Below are 23,809 nucleotides of genomic sequence, written 5' to 3'. Positions count from 1 at the left end.
GTCCGCCTGTCTAGGCACATGTCTTACTACCCTCAAATCTAAGTTCCTACCACTGGCCTGCTCATACTGAACCCCTTTTATCTCTCAGCCTTCAGTCAGACTGACCTTTCTGCCTGGATTAATTCTTACCCAACTCCTGCATATATTTGAGTCCTATTCATGTTTTACATTTCAGCAAAATCACCACTACTTTAAGGAAGACTTTTCTGATTCACTAGATTTAATCAGGACCCTTTCACAGCATTTAATTTAACTATAATTTAAAAGTGTAAGTGTGACCCTATGTTAATGTGCATATAATCTACTAGACTGTAAACTCCATAAGAATAGCTCCTTACAGTATAGAAATTTAATAATGAACATCTCAGTATCTGTATTAGCAGTGGATCTTAGATATGATGGGTGGGTGGCAATCACTGGTAGATAAAAATCATTGATAAACTCAGGCAGATAAAAGGGTGTGTGTTAAATAGAAGAACCAAAAGGAATGGAAGGTACTGAAAGAGAAAATATTAGAGAATGAGAATTTAACAGGCACTATGTCCTAAATCAGGAATGCCAACTGGATTTCAGCTCATGTATTATCTTTGATCTGCTGCTCTTGCCTTCCAGAAGTGATATATTGAGAAGGATTCTGAGCCTGCATTAGAACTCAGTTGGAAGAGAAGTGCTGTCATTGATTAATGATGTTTTTCCTAAAGTGGGAGAGGGAGGTGGTAGCATGTGTGCTATATGTTTGCCATGTTTATTAAAATATATTGCCAGGTAATTGTGGTCCAAATTTCAATTTTCCAAGGAAACCGGATAAAGCTAGACTACTTTAAAAAAATACATTGAAGAAAAACCAACTTACTAAAAACAAGAAAACAAAACAGACAAAACCCTCAAATACAAACACAAAAACTAAAACCCAGTCAATTAGAAGAAAGCTTATTTGTATAACAACTGATTTCACCAAAAAGCTCTTATAGGTGGTAAAACCCATAATTAGCTTCTCCAGTGTCCATAGCATAAAAATAATAACTAGTATTTTTTGAGCACTTACTGTATGCCAGAACATGTGATATAGCTTTACATTTATTAACTCATTTAATCCTCACAATAACCCTACGAGATAAGTACTGTCATTATCTTCATTTTTTAGATCAAAAACTAAAATTTTGAGAGATTAATTAACTTACAGAAGAAAATACAATTAAAGGGCTAGAGTTTTATCAGGATTTGGACTTTTAAAAAATACACTTGTTCTTGACACTTGTTACTAGGACTTATGTTAACACACACCTTTTTTGTTATTTAGTTTTCATTTCATAATAGTGAAGTTAACTCTGTAATCCAGCTAGGCATGGAAAGGATGAAGGAAAACATGGAACCCAAAGGGAACTGCAGTGAGAGCACAAAGATTCTAGGATACTGGGAGCAAATGGGGTTGGAAGGGTGCTCTCCTGAGCTACAGAAGGAATGGTCTGGTGGTTAAAATAAATCACGAGACCAATTTATTTGAGTTGTCCATAGTCAGCGATGGTGATCTCCTTGCTGGTCTTGCCATTCCTGGACCCAAAGTGCTCCATGACGTTCACAATATTCATGCCTTCTTTCACCTTGTGAAAGACCACATGTTTATCATCCAACCACTCAGTCTTGGCAGTGCAGATGAGAAACTAGGAACCGTTTGTGTTGGGTCCAGCATTTGCCACGGACAAGATGCCAGGACCTGTGTGCTTTAGGATGAAGTTCTCACCATCGAATTTCTCCCTGTAGATGGACTTTCCACCAGTGCCATTATGGCATGTGAAGTCACCACCTTGACACATAAACCCTGAAATAATTCTGTGAGAGCAGGAACCCTTATAACCAAATCCCTTCTCTCCAGTGCTCAGAACACGAAAGTTTTCTGCTGTCTTTGGAAACTTGTCTGCAAACAGCTCGAAGGAGACAACTGCCCAAGGGCTTGCCATTGACAGCAATGTAGAAGAGCACGGTGGGTTTGACCACGGGTGATAGTGCAGGGCTCCTGGCAGTGGCGTCTGCAAAGCCTAACACACACCTTTTTAAGACGATCTTAAGGCATATAAAAAGATAAATGTGTAATGAAATAAATACTGCTCGATAAAGAACAAATGTACCAATATTTTGCTTGAAATACTGAAACACATAATTTTGCTACCCTAAAAGGACAGATAAAAAAAAATAGCTTGTCACAAAACTATATTAACATTTGTCTGAGGGAGTTATTTTTTATGTAATTGCAAAATGATTAATTGATGGTTTGTTTAATTATTCTTTGAAGCATCCAAGTAAAACTAATCAGTATGATATTTTCAGAGTTATCACTTTTCATTTTTGATAAATGGATACTAAATATGATTTTTTCCCAATATTAAAATGATCTTGGTCTTTTAGATGAATTCTTGAAAGTGATAACATAGCCATAATAAATTATGTAAATTATCAGTGTACCCTTTATTTAGATTAAATCAAGATCTCTAAAAATAATCTATATAATAAAGCTTCCCTGGATGAGCTTGGGCAACACAGTGAGACCACACCTCTCTATAAAAATTAAAAAATAATAATTTGCCAGGCATGGTGATGCATACCTGTAGTCCTAGATAATCAGGAGTCTGAATCCGGAGGTGGATTACTTGCTCCCCGGAGTTCGAGGCTGTAGTAAACTTTGATTGCGCCACAGCATTTCAGCCTGGGTGACAAAGTGAGACCTGGTCTTTTTTTTTTTTTGAGACGGAGTCTTGCTCTGTTGCCAGGCTGGAGTGCAGTGGCACAGTCTCAGCTCACTGCAACCTCCACCTCCTAGGTTCAAGCAATTCTTCTGCCTCAGCCTCCCAAGTAGCTGGGACCACAGGCATGTGCTACCACGCCCGGCTAATTTTTGTATTTTTAGTAGAGACGGGGTTTCACCATGGCCAGGATGGCCTCGATCTCTTGACCTCGTGATCCGCCCGCCTCGGCCTCCCAAAGTTCTGGGATTACAGGCATGAGCCACTGCGCCCGGCCCCAAGACCTGGTCTTTAAACAAAACCAACAGCAACAAAAAAGGCCTTCCTGGGGAAATAACTGTAGTTGATACAAATATGTCATTGCCCCAAAAGGTAAAAATTCTTTGATTTCAGATCTTCTCAATTGTGAATAATATTGCAATAAACCTGTGAGTACAAATTTCTCTTCAACATACTGGTTTCCTTTCCTTTGGATAAATCTCCAGCAGTGAGATTGCTAGATCATATGGTAGTTCTCATTTTAATATTTTGAGGAAGCTTCATATTGTTTTCGACAATGACTAAATTAACATTCCCAACCGTGTCCAAGGGTTCCCTTTTCTCTACACCCTCACCAATACTTATTATCTTTTATCTTTTTCATAGTAGCCATTCTGACAGATATGAGGTAATATTTCATAGTGGCTTTAACTTGCATCTTTGTAAAAGGAAACACTTTGATAATAAGAGCTTCATAGTCTCAGATGGGCTATTTTCCTAAAATAAAAACAAAGTAGCCTCCAAGACTATCAGCCATATATCTTTTAGAGATTTATTTTTAAAATAAAAAGGGAAAAACCTAGGCTTGGTATGATGATTATGTCTGACACTATTCAACCATTAATTCTTGTCAGTGGCTGTCTCTCCCTCTCCTCTCTTTTGGTTTGTCACTTTAATTGGTGTGTGTGTGTGTGTGTGTGTGTGTGTGTGTGTACAATGATTCTATTGCCCCAAGGTGCCTTGTTTTCTTGCCTAACCCAATCTACTACACAAAGGAATAAACAGAGGTTCTATTGCATTATTCTGTCATCAGGAGACAACCTTAATTGTACTCCCAGCTGATCATGTGAGTGCTGGCTCTTTATACTATGAGTTGTCAAAGTTTTTTGATAAAAGGCCAGATAGTCAATATTTTTGACATTATGAGTCATATCACCTACATCACAACTATTTAGCTCTCTTGTTGTAGGATAATAGCAATCATAGATAGTATGTAATGAATAAATGCTATTGTGTTCCAGTATATACTTACAAAACAGAATCAAAGAGCAGATATGTCTACAGGCCACAGCTTACCAACTCCTGCTTTATACCCTTATTCAGGCCAACGATTACCACTTCCTCCACCCAAGGTTAAGGTTATGCAAGTAGAAATCTTACATGAGCTACATTTTCCAGACAGACTTAAGCTTCACAATGGCACTAAACAAGTGATCATTGGTCTTCGGTTTAGGATCTGAAAAATGCTTTGAAATATTAAACAATGGGCAGAATTATCTTCCCTCCCCTCCCCACTCCCCTCTATTTCTTCCTTCAACCAATATTTTTAAATCCCAAGTATATACTTGGGATTTTAAAACATTATACTAATTATCCTAATTATTTTGTATGAATTGTCATTTAATTCATGTTTACTTTTTCATTATTCTTTCTTGAATTGCATCTCAAATTCTTCTGATAACATCTTCCTTCTACAGGCAATTTTTTTTGGACTCTTTAAGTGAGAGTATAAAGGCAGGTTTTTTTTAATGTTTTTGTTGTCTAAAGCAGTGATTCTTAAAGTACAGATAGACTATGGAACCTTGGGGATCCTGAGGTACTTTCAGAGGATTTATAAAAATGATTTTCATATAGATACTAGATGTTTTTTGCATTTTCCACCATGTTGACATTTATGCTAGTTTTGAAAAGAAATAGTGGGTAAAACTTTGAGATCTTTAGGAATACAAGAGTTCATAAGACCCAGCTTCATGATGGAGAGACAATTTCAGTCAGTAGGGAAGGCAGAAAAAGAGAGCATTTCAATACAATGTTTTAGGTTTTACCATAGACGTATGAAAAGAATATTATGGGAACAAACTGCGTCATCTTTGAAAGAACAGTAAGAGTTTTCCAAATGAATGCAACAGTAGAGCTTAGATATGAAAGATGACTATTATCCAGATCAAAATCAGGGAAGAGGAGCCTGGAGATGTCCCAGCAGGCAGTTACACAACAGGTCTGTAGGTATGAGAAACCATGTAGATTTCATTGAATTACAAGAATACCCAGGGCATAGAGTATAAGATGGGAGTTGACAAAGGATGGGGCTGGAGAGGTAGACAGGGATCAGACCACAAAGAACATTTTGGGCATCCACTGTAGTTTAGCTTACCTTCAATCACACCAGGAAAATTCAAGTAACCTCCTAGTTTGTTACCTTATCACCAGTGTTGCCCCTCTTTAATCTATTCACCATACCATTGGCAGAATGATCACAATCTCATATAGCTCATATTTATATTCTACTCAAACCCGTCAATAGTTACTCATTGCACTCAGAGGTATTTCTAACCATTTAATAGGACCTCAAAGACCCATCGTGAACTGACCATGACTACATTTCCAGCCTCATCTTTTGTCAGCTCCTTCTTTATGATGGCTATTCATTTACATAGATCTTTTTGAATGTCTTCCAGAATTGTTTTATAATATAATTGTTAGGTTTACTACTATGTACTTGAGACATCTTGTAGCTGTTGTTGCTATTGAACATGATAGCTTTTGTTTTAATTACATGTTCTAACTCCTTGTTACTCATGCATAGGAGTGTAATTGATTTTCACATATCGACCTTATATCCAGTGACCCTGCTGACTTCTTTTATTAATCATGACATTTGTTTGTGTATTCTTTCAGATTTTATATGTAGGCAACTCATATAAACTGTAAATAATTTAGTTTTGCTTTTGTTCTATGTCTTATCCATGCCTGCCCTCTTCCTATACTTTTGAGATTTCTAGCACCTCCAATATACCACAATGAATGAGAGTTCCTGTCGCTTCATATCTTTTCCAGCACTTAGTGTTCTCAGCTTTAATCATTTTAATAGGTGTGTAGTGGTTGCTTAGATGATTTATATTTATTTCTTCTACTTTCTTTAAATTTACTCTGCTAGACTTTTCTGAACTTAAATTGGAAGCTTAGTTCATTCACTTCTGGTCTTTGATTTTCTAAACATGGTATTTAAGTGTATAAAATTTCCTTATTTTTTTTAGATACATCCTAAACATTTTGAGATGCTCTAGTTTCCTTATTATTTAGTTCTGGATATTTTCTAATTTTTGTTATAATATTTTGTCTATGAATTATTTATGAGACTGTTTAAATAGCCAAATATTTGTATATTTTTAAATATACTTTAAGTTTTGAGATACATGTGCAGAATGTGCAGGTTTGTTACATAGTTATTATACACATGCCATGGTGGTTTGCTGCACCCATTAACCCGTCATCTATATTAGATATTTCTCCTAATGCTATCCGTCTCCTACCCCCTCATCCCCCAACAGGCCCTGGTGTGCGATGTTCCCCTCTGTGTGTCCATGTGTTCTCATTCTTTAACTCCCACTTATGAGTGAGAACATGCGGTGTTTGGTTTTCTGTTCCTGTGTTAGTTTGCTGAGAACGATGGTTTCCAGCTTTATCCATGTATCTGCAAAGGACATGAACTCATCCTTTTTTATGGCCATGTAGTATTCCATGCTGTATATGTACCACATTTTCTTTATCCAGTCTATCATTGATGGGCATTTGGGTTGGTTCCAAGTCTTTGTTGTTGTGAACAGTGCTACAATAAACGTACATGTGCATGTGTCTTTATAGAAGAATGATTTATAATCCTTTGGGTATGTTCCCAGTAATGGAATTGCTGGGTCAAATGGTATTTCTAATTCTAGATCCTTGAGGAGTTGCCATACTGTCTTCCACAATTGTTGAAATAATTTATACTTCCACCAACAGTGTAAAACTGTTCATATTTCTCCACATCCTCTCCAGCATCTGTTATTTCCTGACTTTTTAATGATCACCATTCTAACTGGTGTGAGATGGTATCTCATTGTGGTTTTGATATGCATTTCTCTAATGACCAGTGATGATGAGCTTTTTTACATATGTTTTTTGGCTGCATAAATGTCTTCTTTTGAAAAGTATCTGTTCATATTCTTTGCCCACTTTTTCATGGGGTTGTATATGGTTTTTAAAGATACATTTTGTGATTGATTTCTATTTAAATTACATTTTGGTCAGAGAAAATAAGCTGTTGGATTAAAATTTATTGCCTTGATTAATGGCTTAATGCCTGGCCAATTTTAGTAAATGTTCTAGGTTAACTTAAAAATATAAATAATTTAATTCTTAATGTAGTGTTCAGATTTTATTAGTTCAAATTTATCCATCCTTTTGTTCAATATATGCCTTTATTGGGGATTGTGTTTTGGATTTATAGATCACTGAGAAAGATGTGTTAAATGGTGGAAATTTTTATTTCTTTGTTGTTCTGCTTATTTTCTGCTTGATATATTTTTAAACTATGTCATTAATAGTAACTAAGTTTAGAATTATTAGATTTTCTTTTGATTAAAAATTTTATCAATATGCAAATGTTCATATCACACAAGTAAGGTACTGCCCTATTCTAACTGACTGACAGAAGAAAATTAAATTCCCTCTTGGCAAAGATGGCAACAAACAGATAATCTACTACATCACACACATTATTTTAAGTATTCAAATAAAAATGTAGGAGACCAACCACATGACAAAAATGATCAAAAGCAAATAAAGCAGAAAGCAAATAGAAACAGGTCCACAGATGAACTAGATTTTGGAAGCATCATATGTGGACATTAAGATAATTGTGCTTCATATGGTCAAGAAAATCTATGTCAAAGTATAAAATTTCACAAGAGAACTGTTTCTCAGCTTTTAAGTCTCTTATCTTACCCAACATATGACTTAGAAAATATGTCAAGAGAAAAAGCAATTCAGACCATCAAGCTTTTTCTCTGTGGATCTTGGTCCCTCCAGCTCTTGCTCTCTTGATAGCTTTTAACTCTGATATTTGTTCCCCCAGTGTTCTGAGAATGTGAAGTATCAATACTGCTGTTTTCTGCTTTATCTCTAGGTTGATAAAGTTATTAGCAAATGCTTCAAGGAAGAAAGAGGCAGAGAATGTCATGGACACCTCACTACATTTTTCATTCTCTCAGGAATCTAGGCTTCTCAAGCTCTGTGTGCTTCTGCTGCTCTTTGATGTGTTCAGGTGGTTGTTGATTCATTTTTGTACAACCAGCAATTACTCTCAATGGATGGTTGGTCTTTTACAAACTACTGTATCATACGCAAAGGTGAAAATCCTCAATCTTTCCCTTTTAATGAAGTAAGTTAATTGATCTTTTGCTAGTTTTAATTACATATATATTTAGGAACGCCATTTTGACCTTTTTCAGTCTTTTTTCCCTCTACTCTCTTCTTTTTATTTTTCTTCTGCCTACACATAAGATAATGTAGGATATATACACTTTTTAAAGTATTTTAGGAGTTCCATGGAAAGTTTTAGCATTCATATCAGACTTACCATAGTTTAAAGTTAGTATCTTATCTTTCATCTGACACAAATCAAGAATTTCAAATATCTTATTTTCAATTGTCTTATCTCCTGAATTAAAAGCTTTTATTGCTTACTATTTTAGTTCCCTCTTGCTTATTTAATACCGCAATATATACATTATTATTTCATACTAATTATTTCATATTAATTTTTATTTAATTCATGTTTACTTTACTTTTTGATTATTCTTTCTTGAATTGCATCTCAAATTCTCCTGCTGATAACATTTTCCTTATTTAGGCAATTTTTTTCGACTCTTTAAGTGAAAGTATTGTGGTAGCATTTTTTCTTAGGCTTTTGTTGTCTGAAACAGTGATTCTCACAGTATAGACTACAGGACCATGGAGATCTTGAGATACTTTCAGAGGATTCATAAAAGATATTTCCATATATATGCTAAGATGCCATTTGCATTTTCCACCATGTTGACATTTATGCTAGTTTTGAGAAGAAATGGTGGATAAAACTTCAAGCTCTTTAGGAATGTTTTGATGAAACAGTAAAAAATTATGAATTTTATTACATTTTGACATTTGAATACATGCCTTTCTTATTCTATTTCAAGGAAAGGGAAATATGCATAAAGCATATTGTACACTAAAAAGTATATTGATTTTCCTGAGGAGAAGTACCTGTCCAATAGTTTGAATTGCAATATTAATTCTCTACTTTTTCATAAAATATTTTTATTTTTTAAAGACAACTTTCAGACAAACATATTTATTCAAATATAGGATATTTGGTAGAAAGTATCTTTTCAATAAAATATAAGCCTGTTGCTTCAAGGAAACAAACAGCTTTATGCTGAAAATGTTTAACAACTAGCTTTCGGGGGGCAAAAAGAAAGCTTAATTTGTATATTTGTAGCCAATTTTTGTGGTGTAAATACTCCCGGCATGACTAATTTCAAGCTATCATCAACTTGGTGTCATTAAACACAGAGCAGGGAAAAGATAATCAGGTCTCATAAGTCATTGCAAATCAACCATAGCACACTTCTGAAAATACTGTAATTAGAAATCTTTTTTTTTTCTTTGAAATAGGGTCTCACTCTGTCACCCAGCTTGGAGTGCAGTGGTATGATCTTGCTAATGCAGCCTTGAACTCCTGGGCTCCACTGATCCTCCTGTTTCAGCCTCCCAAAGTGCTAGTATTACAGGCATGAGCCACTGCATGCCACTAGAAAGCACAAGTAAAAATTAGAAAGTTAGAAAATCTGTATCCACAAACATGAGCCTGTCAGCTTCCTAATACATAAAGACTTTTCTAAAAATATTGCTAGATATATTAACAAGTGTAATTTTTATATTGTATAATAAAATGTATCAACATTTAGAAGCTCTGCATAACTCAGTGATCCAATATTTTCCAAATGACAAATGCGTGATGTTTCCAGATCTTCATAAAGGTTTTCTTCAAAATTGAAAATAGACAAATCAACTTAATGTGAGAGTATATAAAGTGTTTATTGATTTCAGATTTCATATTGCAAATAACCTATAAGAAACTACCATTTGTCAGGTTCTAGTATAGTATCACATTATCTTAAAAAGGTTATTAAAACACTCCTCTATTTTCCAATTTATATGAGGCCAGATTTTCTTAATGTTCTTTAACTAAATCAGCATATCACAACAAAGGAATTCATTATTTTCAAAAAGGAAGATAAAGCTTCAGGTCTGGAATGACTAGAGAAACTCAAGAGAGTCCGATTAGTGTTTAAAATCTCCTACAGGTGCAGTGTTAAGTCTGAGAGAGGATCCTTGGTAATTGTGATGTCCTGGATGCAGGGAAAAGGCCTCCATAGTTTCAGAGATGGGAAAGCAAGGGCTTCAGGGAGACCAACACCAATGCAACCCATCACTCTGTTGCAAAGGGATACATTGTAGTCGTTCAGAGAGCTTTGCAGATTATCCTTTTAAGAGGATTAGCTCTCATTTAAGTCAATTTATTTCTTGACTGATAAATACTTCTTATTTCATTTATGTGTTTCCTGGATCTCTATGGCTTCATTAAAATGGCCTATATTTGATTTTAAGATCCCAGAGGGAAGAAAGTGATCTGTTTAGTTTCTTTTGAAATGGCCAAGCATGGAGCACACCCACATTTCTATATAAAAGACACATTGATGGTGATTAATTTCCTTTTATCTAGAGTCTGGCTTATGGAACAAAGTAGATGCTCTAACTTCCTTACTAATCTAGCAAAAGGGTTAGTCTTGTCTCTAGTATCCAGAAAGTTTTATTAATGAAGGAGGCAAAGCAGATACAAATATATCTATCTGAAATTGCTACCCATTGGTATTTGTTCCAAAAGTTTGATTAAGAATCAGTTGTTCAGAAGTTGGAAGACATATTTTGGGGGGAGAAAATAATATATATGATACTTGTGTCTCATGGTGATTCCATTAAGTCCAAATACACCTGAGGTATAGTATTGTATTAATGTAACTACACATACTGTTTGTCTGGGAGACATATATTTCTAGTTGTATTTCAAAGAGACATTTTATTCTATTAGAGAAAGATTAGACTCCTTTCCATTAACGTACCACCTTCTGAGTAGTTAAAGCAGAGACTCCTTGAGATCTAAGTTACTGATAATGATCTGATACAGGAAAATTGAACTTGAGAGGGGATGGGGACAAGATTATGAGACATGAGGGAAGGAGATGGTGACTATGGAATAAGAAGGAGGCTGGGAAAATTCCAGAAGTAGAGACAAAGGAGTCGCTTACTTGAGTTTCCTACTAGGGTGACACCGAAGGAAACACTGACCACTCAATCTCCCCATTTATTTTTTTCTGAAGGTCTCATGGATCGACCTATTTTCCCATTCTGCGATCATTACCTCTTATATTTCCATCCTGTGTTGTTCACACACCTTTCATTCCTGACCTCTGGATCCTAAACACTGACACTCATTGTAAACATGGGTTTTTAATATATTTGGGGCACACCTCAGTAAATTGGGCAGAGGAAGAAATCGGTATGTTGTTTAACTTTTAATAAATCCTCTTATTTATTCATCAACAGTTAATTTAGAGATCAACACTTAGACATTCAGAAAATTATTCAAATTAAATTAAATTTTGTCTTTTGTCTTTAGTGTACTTCTGTTTGAATGGAGAAATTTCAAATTATCAGAATGATCCGATACAGAGTAAAATAATTATGCATCTGTACTTATATTCATATATAAGGTCTATGTTTTAATTATTGTTCTATCAATTCTCTTGATCTCTACTATTTCCATGACCACTACAACAATGTAACCTGTGCATGGGGGAAGGATTAAGAGCAGAAAATTAATTGTAAGAAAATAGTTACATGTAATTTCTATATATCTACTTGGATATTTTTTTCCATTTGACCAGCTAGTTTCAGAAACAGCTGCCAAGGTGTTTAAGACCTGATGGAGTTTCCAGTTCCATTAAGACTGAAAGCCTTAAGGATGAATTGGTAAAATCCATAACACACCTAAAGTAAAAAGCATTTTATTTTCTTCTACTGCACAGAATAAAGAGAGGCAGATATGGAGTAAGATAGATAATGACAGTTTAGGAAAAGAAATACTGAGAAGTTAAAGACTGACATTAACTACCTTAGATATTGTTTATAGGATTGAATCAAGCTGATCCCACAACACTCATCCATATTTACCACCAAAACAAATAAACAAAAACAAACACAAAAATTTATATATTATTTATGAAAGTTTAATTTTCATCACTATGCAGTTCTTGAGAACAATAAAGTGGGGATAGAGAAAATGAGTCACACAATATATGTCTTTTGCTCAATTATTCATAAAGTCTGTTTTTCACTATTAACAAAGACAGCAGCCTTCTGTGTTTTCATGCTCATTAATCAGCCACTGGCTTCATTGATTCTTGCTGTTAGACAATTCTATTTAGAAAACTACCAAGATAGCAACTCCCTTGCTTATGGAACAACCACACATGTAAGAGCAGTGATTTATCAAAGAGCATATTTTCTCTTCCTTTTTACCTCCCATCTCTTTGACACAGCATTTTAGCAACACTACTGAGTATATTGATGTCCTTATTATAGGAAGGCAAGAATTCGATTCCTTTTCTTTGCTAAGATGAAATGTTAGGGTAATGAAGAGAGCTAAAGATGGTGAATTATTCATTCTCTTTTAAGAAAAAAGCACTACATATTAATCTGGCTTCAGTTTTCTTACTCAGAAAGTTTGGGAGATATTTTAAATGTTAAAAATACATTTTTAAGTTATATACAGTAAAATTCAGTCTTTTTGTTGTGTAGTTCTGTGAGATTTGACAAATATTCAGAGTCATGTAATGACTACTATAAGCAAGGTACAGAACAGTTTCGTCAAATCTCATCCCCTTCAAAAAGTTGTCCATGGCTGCCACTTAATTGTCAGAACAACTTCCTTAACCCTTGGTATCACTGAAGTGTTTTCTATTTATATAGTGTTGCCTTTTCTAGAATATCAAACAAAGGAGATCACACACATGTAAACTTTTGAGTCTGACTTCTTTCAGCCAGCATAATGTATTTGAAATACATGCATGCTGTGGTGGGCATAAGCAGTTCATACCTTTTTGGAATGCTTTTACACTGTTTTGGGAATGTAAATTAGTTTGACCATTGTAGAAGAGAGTGTGGTGATTCCTCAAACATCTAGAAGCAGCAATATCATTTGACCCAGCAATCCCATTACTGGGTATATATCTAAAGGAATACAAATGATTCTTATAAAGAAAAATGCATATGTATGTTCATTGGAGCACTATTCACAATCGCAAAGAGATGGAATCAATCCAAATGCCTATCAATGATAGACTGGATAAAGAAAATACACAAATACACCATGGAATACTATGCAGCCATAAAAAGGAATGAGATCATGTCCTTTGTAGGGACATGAATGGAGCTGGATGCCATTATCCTCAGCAAACTAACATAGGAACAGAAAACCAAACACTGCATGTTCTCACGTATAAGTGAGAGCTGAATAATGAGAACACATGGACACAGGGAGAAGAACAACACACTCTGAGGCCTGTATGGAGGTGCTGGGGGAAGGGAGAGCATCAGGATAAATAGCTAATGCATGCGGGACTTAATACCTAGGTGGTAAGTTGATAGGTGCAGCAAATCACTATGACATACGTTTACCTATGCAGCAAACCTGCACATCCTGCATATGTATCCCTGAACCTAAAATAAGATTTTTTAAAAAATTCGACACAATTTGATCATTTATTCCACAGATGAGGAATGTTTGGATTGCTTCTAATTTTGGCAAGTGAAGCTATATAAACATTTGTCAAAAGGTTATTCTGTGAACATATGTTTTTATTTCACTTAAATAAATATAAGTGACATTTCTGGGTAGAAAGTAATTGTATGTTTAACCATATAGGAAACTGTCAATACATTTTTCTTAGTGGCTATACCGCTTACACTCATCATATGGGACAGTCCTAGTTGTTCTTCTGCATCATTGTCAACACTTGGTATTATCACGTATATTTTTGTTGTTGTGTGTGTTTTCATCATTCTAAAGATGGGTAGTGGAATATTATTCTGCTTTTATTTTGTATTTCCTTAATTACTAATGATGTTAAGCATATTTTTATGTGTGTATTTCCCATCTGTCCTATGGTGGGGTGTTTATTCAAATTTTTTTTGTTTTTATTGAGTTTTCTTATTAAGTTTTAAGACTTCTTCATATATTCTGGATACAAGTCCTTTGTCAGATAGATAATTTGCAAACATTTTCTCTAAGTTTGTGGCTTTTTATTTTCTTAACATTTTTTCACAGACTAAATATTTTTAATTTTCAAGCCATTTAATCCTGTTTTTCTTTTATGCATTATGCATGTAGTATTATGTCTAAGCAGTCATTGCCTAATCCAAGATCTCAAATATTTTGTCCAATCACTTTGCATTAGTTTTACATTTCACATTTAGGTCTGTGGTCCATTTGAGTGAATTTTTGTATAAAGTATACTGTGCATGTTACTAAGTTTAATCTTTTGAATATGGAAGAGTAAATGACCCAGTACCATTTGTGGAAAAGATGATTCTTTCTCCATTGAATTGGTTTTGCAATTTTCTCAAAAATCAGTTGCACTTTGTGTATAGGTCTATAACTTGACTCTAGTCTGTTCCATTGATTTTTGTGCCCATTCTTTTGCTAACGCCACACTCTCTTCATTACTGTAATTTAATAGTGAAATTTAAATCAGGTACTGTGAATCCTCTAAATTTGTCTTTCTTTTCCAATTATTGACTATTCTAGTTCCTTTAATTGTCCATATAAATGTTATATCTTTTCTTTTTACTTTTAATCAATTTATGTCATTTTATTTAATGTCTTTTTATAGGTAGCTTATGTTCATTTCGACAATCTGTATTGTAATTGGTATGTTTAGACCATTTACATTAATGTAATTGTTTTATTGTCAGGTTAAGTCAACCATTTTATTACTTTTCCATTTTTGTTTCTAGGATTTTTACTTCTCTGTTCTCCCTTTCCCACTTTTCTTTAGGGTATTTGAATTTTTAGAAGCATTACATTTTACTTATTGATTTTTGGCTAATATAACTTTGTATTGCTTTTTAATGGTTTCTCTAAGATTTAAAATATACACGCCTAAGCTTTTATAGTCTTCTTAGACTGATATCTTATCACTTCATCTAAAACATAGAGGCCTTCCAACCTCATGGCCTCTTTACTTCTCTTTTGTCCTGTCATTCCCACGTGTGTTATATATATAGATGAAACTGTCTCCCTAGACAATGTTATAATTTTTTATTACAATCATGAAATATATTTTTTAAAACTTGAGGAAAAATATAATCTATTACATTTTCCAAAATGTGTACCATTTATATTGCTCCTTCTTCATACCTGAAGTTCCATGTTTTCCTCTGGTATTATTTTCTTCACCTGAAAATTTTTATTTGGAATTTCTTTTCGGGAAGAATCATGGAGACAAATTCTTCTAATTTTCTGCATCTGAGAATGTCACTTTCTTTCTTCCAACACTTCCTCCATGGCTACTTTTAATATATATATTTTTTGGTCTTATTTTGATTGTGAACTGTGTACATTCGATTTTCTTTCTATTATCTTTTCTGGAGTTTGCCTAGCTTCTTGAGTCTGTAGATTTGTATATTTTATAAAATAATTTATATGGAAGAGTTTTTTTTAAAAAAAAAAAACTACATAAATTTATTTCTCCTATCAGGTAAATTAATGGCTCACCTACTCACCCCTGACCTGGTTATCATTAAGTGATCTCAGACCTCTTTTTATTAAGCCTTAGTGAGGCTTTAGAATTGTTTCCACTACAGTCAATAACCAATCAAATATTGTGCAAAAGTGCGCTAAAGATGTCTTTGAAGATGCTGTTCATTACAACTCAGGGACCTCTTCTGTCCTGCTATGAGAGAAATCGCTCTCTCACTTCAGATACTTTAAAAAATCTTAGGGAAATTGTTGAGCTCCCTCTCTATGATATTTGCCAATGCTTACACACAGATTTGTGGGTCCCTCCGCTAAGTGTACAGAAGCAGTTGGAGTATATTTTGTGTATTGAGTTCACTTATAATTATAGCTTATGTTTTGTTTTCTCCTCTTGCCCTATTTTCTTCATCTACATATTGAAGATTTTATAATTTATGAGTTGATAAAATCTACTAAAGTCCTGTTGGAACACATTAGAGATGTAAATAATAAATAATGTCATCTTGTTTAGTAAAAACACTGAATAGCCTAAAGGTATTAAATAAAGCAATGCTAATATTAAAGCATTAAAGCAGTGCTAACATTAAAGCATGAAAGCGTTGTTCAAAGCATAACTTAAAGCAATGCTAACATTAAAAAATACTTAGAATTTAAAGTGTAAAGTGTTAGGTGAAATTTTTCTGGTTAAAAAAACAAAAAAAAAATGTAGCATAATTCAAATTATACATTGAAAAATATCATACATAAATAAAAAGAAGTCCAAAAGAAAATATCCTGAAATATTTCCAGTGGATAGCTTTAGAGAAAAATATAGGCACACCTTCTCTCGTTGCCCTTTGCTTTATTGCACTTTGTAGATACTGCATTTTTCACAACTTGAAGGTTTGTGGCAACACTGTGTCAAGCAAGCCCATAGGTGCCATTTTTTCAACAGCATGTGCTCACTTTGTGTCTCTGTGTCATGTTTGTTAATCCTCACACATTTCAAACTTTATTATTATTATATCTGCTATGATGATCTATGATTAATGATCTTTGATGTTACTCTTGTAATTGTTTTGGGACAGCACAAACTATGTCCATAATGATGGCAAATAATCTATAAATGTAGTGTGTGTTCTGACTGTTCCACTGACCAGCCATTCCTCCATCTCTCTCCTTCTCAGACCTGCTTATTCCGTGAGAAACAATGTTGAAATTAAGCCAATTAGTAACCCTACAATACCCTCTAAGTGTTCAAGTGAAAGGAAGAATGGCACATCTCTAACTTTAAATAAAAAAGTTAGAAATGATTGAGCTTAGTGAAAAAGGCACATCAAAAGCTGAAGATAGGCTGAAGGACCTCTTGTATCAAACAGCAGCCAAGTTGTGAATGCAAAGGAAAAATTCTTGAAGGAAATTAAAAGTGCTGCTCCAGTGAACACATGAATAATACGAAAGTGAAACAGCCTTATTGCAGATATGGAGAAAGCTTAAATTCTCTGGATAGATTAGACCAGCAACAATATTTACTTGAGCCAAAATCTAATCCAGAGCAAAGTTCTAAGTCTCCTGAATTCCCTGAAGGCTCAGAGAGGTGAAGAAACTGTAGAAGAGAAGTTTGAAGCTAGCAGATGTTGGTTTATCATGTTAAAGGGGAAATAAAAAGTATTCATACCATAAAAGTGCCAACTAAAGCAGCAAGTGTTGGTGTAGATGCTGTAGCACGTTATCCAGAAAATCTTGCTAAGATCATGGAGAAGTGTGGCTACACTAAATAATAGATATTCAATGTATATGAAACAGCTTTATATAGTATTGGAAGAAGATGCCATCTAGGACTTTCATAGTTAAAGAGGAGTAGTCAATGCCTGGCTTCAAAGCTCCAGAGGACAACAAGCTGATTCTCTTGTTAGGGGCCAGTGCAACTGGCAACTTTACATTGAAGCCCATGCTCACTAATCATTCCAAAACTCATAGGCTCTTAAAAATTGTACTAAATCTACTCTGCTTGTGCTCTATAAATGGAACAACAAAGCTTAGATGACAGCACATCTGTTTATAGCCTGATTTGCTGAATATTTTTAACCCACTGTTGACACTTACTGCTCAGAAGAAAAGATTCCTTTCAAAATATTATTGCTCATTTACAAATGTCCCCAGTCAACCAAGAACTCTGATAGTGGTGTACAAGAAGATTATTTCTGTTTTCATGCCTGCTAACACAATATCCCTTTTGCAGCCTATGGATCAAGAAGTAATTTTGACTTTCAACTCTTATTAATTAAGTAATACACTGTGTAAGGCTATAGCTGCCATAGATAGTGATTCCTCTGATGGACCTGGGCAAAATAAATTTAAAGTCTTTAGGAAAGGATTCACCATTCTAGAAGCCATTAAGAACGTTCATGATTCATGAGAAGAAGTTGAAATATCAACATTATCAGGAATTTGGAAGAAGATTTCAACCTTCGTATATAACTTTGAGAGGCTCAAGTCTTCAATGGATGTATCACTGAAGATGTGGTGGAAATAGCAAGAGAACTAGAATTAGAAGTGGAGCCTGAAAATGTAAAGAAATTGCTGTAATCTCATGATAAAACTTCAGTGAATAACAAATTGCTTTATACAGATGAGCAAAGAAAGTGTTTTTCTTTTTCTTTTTCTTTTTTTGAGAGGGAATCTACTTCTGGTGAAGATATTGAACATCACTGAAATGACAACAAAGGATTTAAAATATTACACAAGCTTAGTTGATAAAGCAGCAGCAGGGTTTGAGAAGTTTAACTCCAGTTTGAAAGAAGTACTGTGGGTAAAATGCTATGAAACAATATCACGTGACGTAATGAAATCTTTCATTAAAGGAAGCATCAGTTGATGCCGCAAACTTCATTGTTGTCTTATTTTAAGTAATTTCTACAGCCATCCCAACCTTCAGCACCCACCAGCCTCATCAGTCAGCAGCCATCAACATTGAGGCAAGACCTTCCATCAGCCAAAATGTTATGACTCACTGAATGCTCAGATGATCATCAGTATTTTTTTTTTAGCAGCAAAGTATTTTTAAATTAAAGTATATGTATTTTTAGACATAATGCTCTTTCACACTTAAGAGACTAAAGTATAAATATAACCTTTTAATGCACTGGGAAACCAAAAACCTCATGAAATTTGCTTGATTGCAATATTCACTTTGTTGCAGTGGTCTGGAACCAACGCACAATACCTCTGAGGTATGCCTATATTGTGTCTAATTTATTTTCTTAGTATTTCTCAAATTTTCCACAAAAAACATGTATCTGCTTGTATATTCAGAAAAGAATATATTACATTTTTTAGAAATGAAATCATTTAAATAATAAAAAAAAGAGTGACCCAAGTTTATCTGAGAAATGAAACAGGGAAATTAAAGAGTAAAGGGGAAATAAAAATATTTTCTTGGTGTAAGTGTTGTAAGAGAAAAGGAAAGTTTCATGCATATATGGAAAAAGATTACTCAAGTAGTATCAACCCAATTGTAGGTGTTAGAGTTCAAAAGATAGGAAGCTTTGTAGGGTATCAAAAATCCCCTTAATTTTTAGGAACCACAGAAGGTAACCTCTAGTAATAGAGTTCTCCAGGTGGCCACAAGGGGGCTTCTGTGGTCCAGGAAGCCTTGACCTAGAATAATTCCATGGTTTATGAAGAGAGAAGGAAACTGTCTTCACAGAAAAAGAGGAATGAAAAGGAAAGTCTTGTCCATATTTACGTGGCATAAGCGTTCATCCTAGAATCAATCAATGCTAGACCAGGAAGAAACTTGATGGATTTTCCAGCTTGGACCTCATTTAAGATTAGGAAAGTGAAACCCAGAAAGGTAATGAGGACTAACCTGAAGTTACACAGCTGGTGAGACACAGAGTTGGATAATACTACAGATATCATGGATGATTTTTATACCATCTTACACTGTTAAAAACTAAGACAAAATCAGAATTGACATTGCTGCACTGCAACCGCAAAGTGATTCAAGTGTTGAAAGTACTAATCTTTGGTATTATTTTCACATCATAGTAATGGCATATAGCCTTTGGAAACATATTATATCCCTATTATAGCTACTTCTTCTTATAATGTAGCGCTTAGCTCAATTTTAATGTTCAAGAACTGTCAAATAAATGTCAATTATTCATTTTTTGATGGTTATGAATACTTTCTTTTCCCATTCCTGGCTTAGACATCTTCAGGAATTAATCGTTACACTCAGCTTTGTTGGTACTGAAAAGAAACAAGGGAAAACCTCAAAAAATACCACTTTAAAGAGGTCAGCCCTGTGAAATGTATGCATTTACACACCTTCATTATGTGCAACTCTTTGGATTCTGTCCTCTGCCCACACCTGGCTTCCTATATTCTCATAACTCTTAGCCTTTCCTTTCTCCCATCTCAAAGATTTATCTGTACCTCCCTACTAGTGTCCCCTGGATCCTCATTGCCCAGTCTTCTCCTCCTTTGTCAAATGTAGTCTTGTTACTGTCATTCATTTGTACATTCATCCAATCCACAAATATTTCTTGAACTCCTGCTATATGCAAGCTCTTATGCAAGAAGCTGTGGGTTTACACAAAGGAAAATGTGATGTATTGTCAGAGATGCTTCTTCCTCACCTCCAACTCAACTTTATACTTCACAGGGTAAGCTGTAACAATTATAGATTGCTTTTTGGCCAGGCGTGGTGGCTCAGGGCTGTAATCCTAGCATTTGGGAGATCAAGGTGGGAATATTGCTGGAGCTCAGAACTTCATGACCAGCCTGACCAACATAGACTGTTTTTACTACAAATTAGCCAGGGTGTGATGGCACACATCTGTAATCCCAGCTACCCAGGAGGGAGGCTGAGGTGGGAGGATTGCTTAAGCCTGGAGGTCCAGGCTGCAGTGAGCTGTGATAACACCAGTATACTCCTGGGCAACCGAAAAAAACTCCTAGGCAACTGAGAAAGACGCTGTCTCAAATACATTCATACATATATATATATATATATTCTTTTAAATATATATTTACATATAAATACACACATGCACACACACACACACACATATGTATATATATGCTTTGCAAAAGTTGGTCATACTGGAGTAGTGACCAGGGTGATAATGGCCAACAGTGATTCAGAATTATTTGATTCTATTGGACGAGGGGACTGGTTAACAGAACTAACTAACCAGAACTGTTTTGTTCTATTAATCCATTCCCTTGTCTAATAGAGTATAAACATCAATATATAAGCTCAGCTAGGCTGAGTGAGGCCAAACAATGAGTCCCTTAGTGTCAGACCAGTGAGAAAAAGTGATCAGAATTTTTTAAATTTTTGCAATCAACTTCAGTTGTGGTTGAGATAACCTTCTGAAGGGAGACTATGTGATAAAGGATTAGGAAGTAAAAGAAATGGTCAGCATATTGTTTCTATTGAAAAGACAGAAAATCTTAAATCCAAGGTCATATTCCTGGCCTTGCTCTACTGACCTGTAGGCAACAACTTACTAAGTTTCAGACAGCAAGTCTCTCTTCTCACAAACAGTTGACAATACCTCCTCTTAAGTATTACCCACCTGCCACCTGTGGCCCCAAAGAAGCACTCCCCAGTCCTCCAGGAAGTCATAATGATTACTCAAGTGAAACAGGAGAGATCATCCTGCCTGAATAAGTTGTGGTGGTATTGATTTTGAAACCACATCCCAAACCACGTAGTAGAGAACAGCAAAATCAGGTCAACACGGGTGCACTAAAGAGCACTTGCAAAGCTCTTTAAACATAGGAAAAGGAGGGAAGGGAGAGAGGGAAACAGGAAAGAAGGGAGGAGGGAAATGAGGAGAGAGGAATGAAAGAAGGAAGGAACAAAGAAAGGGAGGGCGGGAACCAAAAGAAAGAGAAAGAGAAGGAAGGAAGAGGGAGAAATGGGGTGAGAGAGAAAGAAAGAGAAAGAAAAAGGAAGGAAGAAAAGGAAGGAAGGGGGAAGCAAGGGAGAGATAAAGAGGGAGAGAGAGAAAAGGAGGGAGGGAGGAAAGGTGAAAGTTTTTAGTGTTTGCTGATCTTCATGGGTTATTTCCGTTATATCCAATTTGTTGGTGGAGTTCAGAACTGCTACCTGCAATTGGCTCTTGAGAGCAAGTTTGAGCAGGCTTCCACACCACTGCTGATCACTTCAGCTCCTTGAGTTACTGTCACTCATCTGTAAAATGGCGATAGCAATTTTGGCCATTCCATTTCAAAAGACAACTGAGTAATTATTTGTCAGGGAAAGATGTTTTAGATAACTAAGTTACATACTTTATAACAAAATTATAGCTGGATTAAATATTAAAATGTAGAGGCTGAAAAAAATTAAGATAAATTATGCATGAATGTTACATAGTGTTTGGGCAAAATAACTTCCAAAGAGTGATGACAAGAAAGCTATAAAGGAAAAGACTGAGGTATTGTATGGGATGAAAATAAATTTCACTTATGGCAAAACTATTATTATTTTTGTTTGTTTGTTTATAGAAAGTGATTTATTTAGAGAGGGAGAGAGAAACCGGAGAAGGAGAGAGAAAGAAACAGCTAACTCTTACACTGAGTGAGAGAATCCAGAAAGATGGAGTCCAGGAAAGGAAAGCAGCTTCCACCCTGAGTGGAAGAGAATAGAGAGAGATGGAGTTTAGGAGGGGAAGACAGGCTTCCACGAGAGAGTGTGGAAGGGGACTCCAGAGGGGAAATCCAGGAGAGAGAAAGACGGCATCCATGAAGGGAGTGTTCGTGGAAGGGGACCCAAACGTGGAGTCTGTATGGCAAAACTATTATAAGCAGAATTAAGGTACATAGGTATTTCTGTGGAAACTAAGAAAATAACATCAATGATTTTTATACTATAATATTCCTCATGATTTTTGCTTTCTTTTGTATGCATGATTATTGTTTAATTCATATAATGCAGTTTGAGGTCAGCAGACATTACAATCATCAGATGTCAAATTGCACAATCTGAGTCTCGGAGCTGAGTTGCCCAGCTTCTAAGTGTTATTTTTAGAGAAAATAGGAAATAATTGCTATTTCTGGATTAATCACTGTGTCTAGGCTTGCAGTGATAAAAACAGAGGATAAACTGGGCCAATTTCTTTTGTTACTCAATTTGAATATCACTGAGAAATCCTAATAACTTGAAAGAGGGTCCATGCTAAACGAGAATTATACTGATGAGGAAATCTGTGTGCTGACAAGGAGTCACTAATCATTACCAAGCATTTACTGTCATCACTTTGGTTCTTTCTTTAATTTTCTGATGTTGAATTATTGTCTTAAATAATGCTGTTGGCATGAACTGAATTATCCAGTGAACGTATGGAAAAGAATTATCAGTATGACATATTATTAGTGCTTTATTTCCATTGGGTGTGACATTTCAACATTTGCTTTATTCAGTAATTATTTTACCATGTACAAATGTACAGGGATATTTAATTAATTGACATGTGAGAGAATGACACATTTCCTACAAATTACAGCAAACAAACAAGCCAGGAAAACAAACACAAATTATTTCCCAAATTGGAATAATATAACGAAAGTTAATGTTACAATATAATAAACTTCCTCACTAGAACAAAAACAAAACATAACAAAATAAACCATTTGAGCATAAGAAAGGTCTTAACAATATACATATTTTTTTAAAAATTTAAGTAACTATCAAAAGGAAAGAAAGAAAAATAATAATCTGCCACCGAGAGACTGCAACATTTCAGTGACTTTTTCCACCTGTCCTTCCTCCAAAACTAAGATTATCTCCTTTCTCAGCAACAGGCATTTGAGAGAGGAGAATTCTAAAAATTAGGCCAGAAAGCAAATCTAGCTGAGGAAAGGAGAGGAGGTTGGGAATTTTAGTGAATGGAAGAGTCAAGAGTAGTGAGGCACTAAGGATGACTAGATATGGGGAGAAAGGAATAGAGTGTGGAGTTAGAGTGCGTATCCTGGCAGGCAAAGGAACTACCACGTGCGTATGTGACGGTTAAGGCCGTGAGGCTTTGTGCTAGTGGATGATGAGCACTAATGAGTTATCTCAATAGGGGTTCCATAATTAACAGTGCACACCCCTTCTCCTTTTTCTCTATTTATTTTTTTATATGAATCTGAT

General features: G+C 35.0%; 1 pseudogene; it reads right to left on the bottom strand.

Moving 5' to 3' along the window:
• Positions 1–1,496: 1,496 nt before the first annotated feature.
• Positions 1,497–23,809, bottom strand: part of LOC105716275 (peptidyl-prolyl cis-trans isomerase A-like) — a 34,173-nt pseudogene continuing 11,860 nt past the window's right edge.

Source organism: Aotus nancymaae, unplaced genomic scaffold, assembly GCF_030222135.1.
Source record: "Aotus nancymaae isolate 86718 unplaced genomic scaffold, 86718_ANA_hifiasm-v0.15.2.pri h1tg000025l, whole genome shotgun sequence".
NCBI classification, from domain to species: Eukaryota; Metazoa; Chordata; class Mammalia; order Primates; family Aotidae; genus Aotus; species Aotus nancymaae.
This window is presented reverse-complemented; position numbering and strand designations above follow the sequence as displayed.